Source organism: Nerophis lumbriciformis, linkage group LG32, assembly GCF_033978685.3.
Source record: "Nerophis lumbriciformis linkage group LG32, RoL_Nlum_v2.1, whole genome shotgun sequence".
In the NCBI taxonomy this organism is placed as follows: Eukaryota; Metazoa; Chordata; class Actinopteri; order Syngnathiformes; family Syngnathidae; genus Nerophis; species Nerophis lumbriciformis.
In genome coordinates this window covers 12251344-12260532 of record NC_084579.2, presented here as the reverse complement: position 1 = coordinate 12260532, position 9189 = coordinate 12251344, and positions in this window count along the sequence as shown.

Genomic DNA, 9189 nt, shown 5'->3' with positions numbered 1-9189 from the left:
TATCTGCCCTTTATTGCACGCCAGGCGGCGGGGCGTCTGCCTGCACGGCGCCCCCCCGGCCCCAGTTTGCATTGCCAGCTTTTACAAATGTATTAATAATGCATAAATGTGCAGCTGCGATATGGTGCACGACTGTAATGCTTCATAGTATTTTTGACTTTATATACCACAAAATATTGTGACAGTGTCAATCAAAACTGAACATCTCTGTTAATTTTTTTTTTTTTTCTGATACATTTGCATTGCCGTATGACAGAATAATGAATTAAAAGAAGGCACTTGATGCACACCTGTTCATATTCTAGCATTACGTTTCCAGCATACATTTCAAATAATATCAAAAACGAACATAAAAATGTACAAGTCATCTATTTTTGAGACATCTTGGTTGCCAGATGTCATGTGTCGACACAAGATGCTGCAACCTGACCGAGCTGGTCCAACAGGTTGTGCGCGCTCCTGTGTAGCGCGGATGTGGCGGGGCTCTGGCGCCATCTGGTGGCGGCCTGAGTTGCTCATGCGGATTAATTGTTGTATTTTTATTATTATTTTTTAATTTTTTATTTATTTTTTATTTTTTAAATTATTTTATTTGTATTTTGTATTTTATTATTTTTTTAATGTATTTATTTATTTATTTTTTAATTATTTTTATTCTTATTTTTTTGTAATTTTTTTATTATTTTTATTTTATTTTTTGATTTTATTATTTTTTTAATATATTTATTTATTTATTTTTTAATTATTTTTTATTTGTTTAATTATTTTATTTTTGTTTTTGATTTTATTTATTTTTTAATGTATTTATTTATTTATTTTTTAATTATTTTTATTCTTATTTTTTTGTATTTTTTTTAATTATTTTTTATTTATTTATTTATTTATTTTTTTTAATGTATTTATTTATTTATTTTTTAATTATTTTTATTCTTATTTTTTATGTTCTTTAATTGCTAAGGGCGCAATGCTTTTTGTCTTTTTGTTTGTTTGTTATATTTCTGTGCACACACACACACAAAAAACTCACATAGTGAAAGTCTACATAGCGACCGTAGCTCCAGAATTCAACGTCACACACCTTAAAAATAATAATAATAATAATAATAATATATTCTATTTGTAAAAGCACTTTACATTGAACAAACAACCTCATATAACACCCAAAAGTGCAGATTCCAACCATTGAAAGACTTTCTATAGATCAAGACTTTCTATAGTTCAAGACTTACAGTCATTTAAAAACAGCACTGCACATCATAATGCCGGCGACAGTTTTGATGTTAAAGATCTAAAACAATTATGTAGAATGTCCGGCGGGCCGGATTTTGGGCCGCAAGTGGCCCGCGGGCCGTATTTTGCCCAGGTCTGATCGAGTGGTACGCCAAAGAAATGATGAAATATTCAAACAAAGTGTTACGGTTCAAACTGTGTGTAATCTTACAATGGCCAAAAATATTAAATATACTTGTAAGATAAAACCTCTGCCTTGTTTTTAATTAATATTTAGGCCTATTACGCTACTGTATTTTAATGTTGGTCATTATGGTGGTACTAGGAGAGCCAAGTGATTTCTGAGGTGGTAGTTTGAGAACCACTGGTGTCCATCCATCCATCCATTTTCTACCGCTTATTCCCTTTTGGGGTCGCGGGGGGCACTGTAGCCTATCTCAGCTACAATCGGGCAGAAGGCGGGGTACACCCTGGACAAGTCGCCACCTCATCGCAGGGCCAACACAGATAGACAGACAACTTTCACACTCACATTCACACACTAGGGCCAATTTAGTGTTGCCAATCAACCTATCCCCAGGTGCATGTCTTTGGAGGTGGGAAGAAGCCGGAGTACCCGGAGGGAACCCACGCAGTCACGGGGAGAACATGCAAACTCCACACAGAAAGATCCCGAGCCCGGGATTGAACCCAAGACTACTCAGGACCTTCGTATTGTGAGGCAGATGCACTAACCCCTCTTCCACCGTGACACCCACCACTGGTGTAGTCCAGTGAATAGACTATAGTAAATAATGGCATGGTACCGGTCCTGGGACCGGTACCGGTCCGTGAAGCATTTGCTACCGGGCCGGAAAGAAACATTGAATCATTTATAAAGGACTGCATTTGTCCATCTTAACTTTGGCATGTCCCACTAGACCAGAGGTGTCAAACTTGTTTTCATTGAGGGCCACACCGCAGTCATGGCTGCCAATAGAAGGCCGCTTGTAACAGTAAATAATTAATGAATTTGCCTATGATGTAAATATTTTACTTTTTTTTTTACATAGAGTAAAAAAAATCTGTGGATTTGACCACTGTTTTTTACAGAAAAAAACTGGCAGCTTAGTAGCCAGACTTTTACTGTAAAATGCATGGTGTTATTTTATTATTGTTATTTTTACAACATATTACTGTAAATAGAAATACTGTACCGCTGTTTAATTTTATTTTGGCAACTCAGATGCCAGTTTTTTTACCATAATAAAATGTGGTACCGTACAATCATCAACCGTGGATTTAAAAAAACAAACAAATTGACAGCTCAGTTGACAGAATTTTACTGTAGAAAAACAAACATTGGTCGTTTTTTTTTTTTTTTTAACTTACAGTAATATGCTGTAAAAAAAAAAAGAAAAATCCCTAAATTTTACAGTAAAATCTATTGGTCATTTTTATAGTGTACAATTTGATGGATAACTTGCTTCGAAATCATAAGTTAAGCAGATATTTAAGTATTTATTTGGATTTTACAGAGCCCCTAAAGGGACATGGGGAAGAAAAAAAAAATAGTATAATTTTTTTTTTTATATTCTTTTTTAGACATGTTTCTCTTGCGCATGAGAAACATTTTATAAAGTTATTTTAAAAAAAATGTTTTAAAATTATAAATGTGGTTTTTTTTGTTTTTTTTAGACATGTATCTCGTGCGCACGAGAAACATTTTATAAAGTTATAAAAAATAAAAATAAAAAAATTATAAATGTGTTTTTTGTTTTTTTTAGACATGTATCTACATGTCTCAAAAAAATAAATAATTATAAAACATTTTTTATAACTTTATAAAAAGTTTCTATGAATGTCTAAAAAAAAAAAAATTGTTCAAAAATTGTAAAAAAATATATTTCCCCCCTGTCCCTTTAGGGGCTCCGTAGGATTTTGATCATACAAGTTAGATACTATAATATTTGTTGCAATATTGGACACTATTTTTTTTTCCCTGTCAAACTAAGAAAAAAACCTAATACCTTTAGTAAAAACATAAGAAAGTAAAGAAAGAAAATATAAGGTATTTTATTGACACATATTATTTCCAAGCTTTTGCGGGCCATATAAAATGACGTGAAGGGGCGGATCTGGCCCGCGGGCCTTGAGTTTGACACCTGTGCACTAGACACACCAATGATGTACAATAAAACTCCTCATAGGAATTTGCCATTTGTTATAACTTTGTGACATGATACAATGCACATTAATGGACATATCAAATATAAATGTGACAGATTGTAGCCAAAGGCTGATTTCCATCAGCATTTCATTGCAAAGAAACAAGCCCAGGGCTCACACTAATTCAGCGTTATAGTGAGTTGTATTTTTCACAAGTGGGAAGCCGGTCCCTGAAAATAATGCCTACATTAGGCCGGTCCGTGGTGCAAAAAGTCAGTGGTCAAAAACAAGAAAAAAAAATACAAAAATTAGTGGTATTTTATTTGAACTAAGCAAAATTATCTGCCAATAGAACAAGAAAATTTGGCTTGTCAAGACTTTCCAAAACAAGTAAAATTAGCTGACCTCAATGAACCCAAAAAATACCTTAAAATAAGTATATTCTCACTAATAACAAGTGCACTTTTCTTGGTAGAAAAAAAAGAGACCTCTTTGCTCAATATGTTGAAAAATATTCTTAAATGAAGTAAATGCTAGTGCCATTATCTTGACATAATGATATGCGTTCGGCATTACATTTCTTGAAACCAGCAAACTTATACTAAAAACGAATTTATTGTTCTTAATGGAAAGGCAACAAGGCAACCACTTGTTACTTTCGGGGTCTCCTAGCAGCTCAGGCAAGTCATATGGTCTAAAAATGCATTTTTCCATCGATAACATGACATCATCGCGCCAAATGCGTGCTCTTTCAGTCAATTAGTGTGCATATATACAAGCCCGGCCCACGGCCAAATTTTTTTTAATTGTAATTTTGAAGAATTCATCTGAATATGCATGAACTATTTCTGTTCAAAATAGTTTGAAATGTTAAATGTTTCAATATTAACTGTCAGTTTGCTGTACTGTGCCAACTGTACTACTATATGAGTACATCTTTGCTCTTGTTTCATTGAAAACAAAACAGCAAAGTTCATTTGGCTGTCATCCGTTTTAATTATGAGACACAATTGTGTCAAAATCATGATTTTTTTTTTTTTCATCCTTGAAATAAGAAATGATTACTTTAAAAAAGTAGTTTTATACTTGTGAGTGTTGATGACACAGCTTTGCAACACTTGATATTCTAGTTTCAAGCATGTTTTACTCAATATAGGTCATAACATCTCAGCAACAAGCTGTAATATCTTACTGAGATCATTTAGGACCAAAACCCTAAAGGGGAACATTATCACAATTTCAGAATGGTTAAAACCATTAAAAATCAGTTCCCAGTGGCTTATTATATTTTTCGAAGTGTTTTTCAAAATTTTACCCATCACGCAATATCCCTAAAAAAAGCTTCAAAGTGCCTAATTTTAACCATCGTTATAAACACCCGTCCATTTTCCTGTGACGTCACATAGTGAAGCCAACACAAACAAACATGGCGGAAAGAACAGCAAGCTATAGCGACATTAGCTCGGATTCAGACTCGGGATTTCAGCGGCTTAAGCGATTCAACAGATTACGCATGTATTGAAACGGATGGTTGTAATGTGGAGGCAGGTAGCGAAAACGAAATTGAAGAAGAAACTGAAGCTATTGAGCCATATCGGTTTGAACCGTATGCAAGCGAAACCGACGAAAACGACACAACAGCCAGCGACACGGGAGAAAGCGAGGACGAATTCGGCGATCGCCTTCTAACCAACGATTGGTATGTGTTTGTTTGGCATTAAAGGAAACTAACAACTATGAACTAGGTTTACAGCACATGAAATACATTTGGCAACAACATGCACTTTGAGAGTGCAGACAGCCCAGTTTTCATCAATTAATATATTCTGTAGACATACCCTCATCCGCGCTCTTTTCCTGAAAGCTGATCTGTCCAGTTTTGGAGTTGATGTCAGCAGGCCAGGGAAGCTAGGGTCGATATTCTTCTCTTGATCATCTTCGGTGGCATAAGGGACGGTGTGAGCCAAGACATCCAGGGGGTTTAGCTCGCTCGTCTGCGGGAACAAACTGCCGCCATTGCTTGCCGTGCTACCGAGGTCCTTTGTCCCTGAATTGCTCACACACTCCGGCAGATTCAATGGGGGTCTGGCGGCAGATTTCTTTGACTTTATCGTTGGAAATGCATCTCCTTTGAGTGTCGCAGGATATCCACACATTCTTGCCATCTCTGTCGTAGCATAGCTTTCGTCGGTAAAGTGTGCGGAACAAACGTCCAATTTCTTGCCACTTTCGCATCTTTGGGCCACTGGTGCAACTTGAATCCGTCCCTGTTCGTGTTGTTACACCCTCCGACAACACACCGACGAGGCATGATGTCTCCAAGGTACGGAAAACAGTCGAAAAAAACGGAAAATAACACAGCTGATTTGACTCGGTGTTTGAGAAAATGGCGGATTGCTTCCCGATGTGACGCCACGTTGTGACGTCATCGCTCCGAGAGCGAATAATAGAAAGGCGTTTAATTCGCCAAAATTCACCCATTTAGAGTTCGGAAACCGGTTAAAAAAATATATGGTCTTTTTTCTGCAACATCAAGGTATATATTGACGCTTACATAGGTCTGGTGATAATGTTCCCCTTTAAAACAAGTAAAACACTCTAACATAAAATCTGCTTAGTGAGAAGAATTATCTTATCAGACAGAAAATAAGCAAATGTCACCCTTATTTGAGATATTTCATCTTACTTAGATTTCAGTTTTTGAAGTGCACTGCTCTATAGTACACAACCGTATGGTACAGTAACGGTATAGGTAGTGTCAGTAAACCATAGTACAGCACATTACGGTGTAGTATAATTCAGTTTAGTATAGTGTAGTACCCTATAGTATGATGTAGCATATCTTGGTACAGTTAAGTGCAGTACACCAAAATAAAGTAAAGCATGATGTATTATGGTAGAGCAGTATTATGGTATATTATAGTATGGTATGGGTGGGTATTGTGTGTAGTATATAATGGTATAGTTTAGTACACTGCTTGAAGTACAGTATTCAAACTAAGCTCATATTGGATAAAGTGCTGGCATAAAACAGCTCTATTAGTCACGTCTGACGAATATTACAAGCGCAGATGGTAAAACACTACCGTAGTATTGCACGTACACAAAGGCAGATGGTAAACACAAAGTACCGCAGGATGCGGAATGTAAAAGAAGTTTAATCTGCAGCGATGAGAACACTTTGCCTGATGCAGCTTATAGTCTAAGCCTTTATCGTGTCTGCTGCATTGTTGTGTGACACTCTTTATTGTTAGGATGATTCTTTCCTAGGAGCGCCAGCATAATCTCACTGAATGTTCATGACACTGATATGACATATTTCATAATAAATACTTGTCGGAGGATGCTATATTACATGTCTGCAGACACGTTGGATGATTGAAAAACGTGATACATGTACAGCATATGATGACGTAAACGTAAAAGTAGTGTATGTAAGAGTGTTTCAGTAGTGTGTATAAGAGTGTTTTAGTAGGGTGTGTGAGAGAAAAACATTTCAGTGGTTTATGTGAGAGCATTTCAGTAGTGTATGTAAGAGCATTTCAGTAGTGTATGAGAGTGTTTCAGTAGTGTGTATAAGAGTGTTTCAGTAGGGTGTGTGAGAGAAAAACATTTTAGTTGTTTATGTGAGAGCATTTCAGTAGTGTATGTAAGAGCATTTCAGTAGTGTATGAGAGTGTTTCAGTAGTGTGTATAAGAGTGTTTCAGTAGGGTGTGTGAGAGAAAAACATTTCAGTTCTTTATGTGAGAGCATTTCAGTAGTGTATGTAAGGGCATTTCGGTAGTGTGTATAAGAGTGTTTCAGTAGTGTTTGTGTGAGAAAAATATTTCAGTTTATGTGAGAGCATTTCAGTAGTGTGTATAAGAGTGTTTCAGTAGGGTATGTGAGAGAAAAACATTTTAGTTGTTTATGTGAGAGCATTTCAGTAGTGTATGTAAGAGCATTTCAGTAGTGTATGAGAGTGTTTCAGTAGTGTGTATAAGAGTGTTTCAGTAGGGTGTGTGAGAGAAAAACATTTCAGTTGTTTATGTGAGAGCATTTCAGTAGTGTATGTAAGAGCATTTCAGTAGTGTTTTAAGAGTGTTTCAGTAGTGTGTGTGTGAGAAAAAGATTTCAGTTGTTTATGTGAGAGCATTTCAGTCGTGTGTATAAGAGTGTTTCAGTAGGGTGTGTGAGGAGAAAAACATTTTAGTTGTTTATGTGAGAGCATTTCAGTAGTGTATGTAAGAGCATTTCAGTAGTGTATGTAAGAGCATTTCAGTAGTATGTATAAGAGTGTTTCAGTAGTGTGTATAAGAGTGTTTCAGTAGGGTGTGTGTGAGAGAAAAACATTTCAGTTGTTTATGTGAGAGCATTTCAGTAGTGTATGTAAGAGCATTTCAGTAGTGTGTATAAGAGTGTTTCAGTAGTGTGTGTGTGAGAAAAAGATTTCACTTGTTTATGTGAGAGCATTTCAGTCGTGTGTATAAGAGTGTTTCAGTAGTGTGTGTGTGTGAGAAAAAGATTTCAGTTGTTTATGTGAGAGCATTTCAGTCGTGTGTATAAGAGTGTTTCAGTAGTGTGTATAAGAGTGTTTCAGTAGTGTGTATAAGAGTGTTTCAGTAGGGTGTGTGAGAGAAAAATATTTTAGTTGTTTATGTGAGAGCATTTCAGTAGTGTATGTAAGAGCATTTCAGTAGTGTGTATAAGAGTGTTTCAGTAGTGTGTATAAGAGTGTTTCAGTAGGGTGTGTGAGAGAAAAACATTTCAGTTGTTTATGTGAGAGCATTTCAGTAGTGTATGTAAGAGCATTTCAGTAGTGTTTTAAGAGTGTTTCAGTAGTGTGTGTGTGAGAAAAAGATTTCAGTTGTTTATGTGAGAGCATTTCAGTCGTGTGTATAAGAGTGTTTCAGTAGGGTGTGTGAGGAGAAAAACATTTTAGTTGTTTATGTGAGAGCATTTCAGTAGTGTATGTAAGAGCATTTCAGTAGTATGTATAAGAGTGTTTCAGTAGTGTGTATAAGAGTGTTTCAGTAGGGTGTGTGAGAGAAAAACATTTCAGTTGTTTATGTGAGAGCATTTCAGTAGTGTATGTAAGAGCATTTCAGTAGTGTGTATAAGAGTGTTTCAGTAGTGTGTGTGTGAGAAAAAGATTTCAGTTGTTTATGTGAGAGCATTTCAGTCGTGTGTATAAGAGTGTTTCAGTAGTGTGTATAAGAGTGTTTCAGTAGTGTGTGTGAGAGAAAAACATTTCAGTTGTTTATGTGAGAGCATTTCAGTAGTGTATGTAAGAGGTAATTCTGAATAATGTCCCTAACGGCCCCTCATATAAACAAGCGCCCATATTGCACGCCCCTTAATAATCCTTACACTGTCTTTACTGATTGAATAGTTATGCATGATAATATTCAAACATTGGACAATCAGCAGATTACTCAAATATGTTGAGCATTTTTGACGTATTGGGTATTGTTGACGTGTTTTTGGAAGTAGGTTTGCAAAAACAGAAGAGCACTCCTGTCTTAAAACTAGTGTTGTAGCAGTATGTCCTTAAAAAGAGCAAAATGCATGTGTCCTGTAGAACAGTGTTTTTCAACCAATGTGCCGCGGCACACTAGTGTGCCGTGAGATACAGTCTGGTGTGATCTAATTTCACCAATTTGGGTTAAAAATATGTTTTGCAAACCAGTAATTATAGTCTGCAAACGATGTGTTGTTGTTGAGTGTCGGTGCTGTCTAGAGCTCGGCAGAGTAACCATGTAATACTCTTCCATATCAGTAGGTGGCAGCCGGTAGCTAATTGCTTTGTAGATGTCGGAAACAGCGGGAGG